We start from the raw sequence: 388 nt of genomic DNA, 5'->3' as shown, positions 1-388 counted from the left end.
CTTAAAAAACACTAATAAAAAAGTCAGAAATTTCTCTGATTGGTTCTTCTTTGTGAGCTTTATGTCTAAGATTTGCTTGTATATCAGGAAAGATTCAAAATATTTTCCAATACTTATGTGCTTCTATTTCTATTAAAATGGGTCCTATACAATTCTAGTGGCTTTGAATCTTTGTCATGAATCTTTCAAAAATTTCTAGCAAATAGCTGACTGTCATTTATAAATATAAGGAATTTCAGTCTTTGTATATATATTGCCATCATAAAAATATATAGAATTGTGAGCTGTCATATATGGATATGCACACACAAATGATCGATAAGTTGACTGATTTAATAGTTTAGTTAGAATTTAGCCTAAACACAATTATGATATAGGCTGATGATTG

Source organism: Lipotes vexillifer, unplaced genomic scaffold (assembly GCF_000442215.2).
Source record: "Lipotes vexillifer unplaced genomic scaffold, Lipotes_vexillifer_v1.1 scaffold772, whole genome shotgun sequence".
NCBI lineage: Eukaryota > Metazoa > Chordata > Mammalia > Artiodactyla > Lipotidae > Lipotes > Lipotes vexillifer.
Note: the sequence above shows the minus strand (reverse complement) of the source record.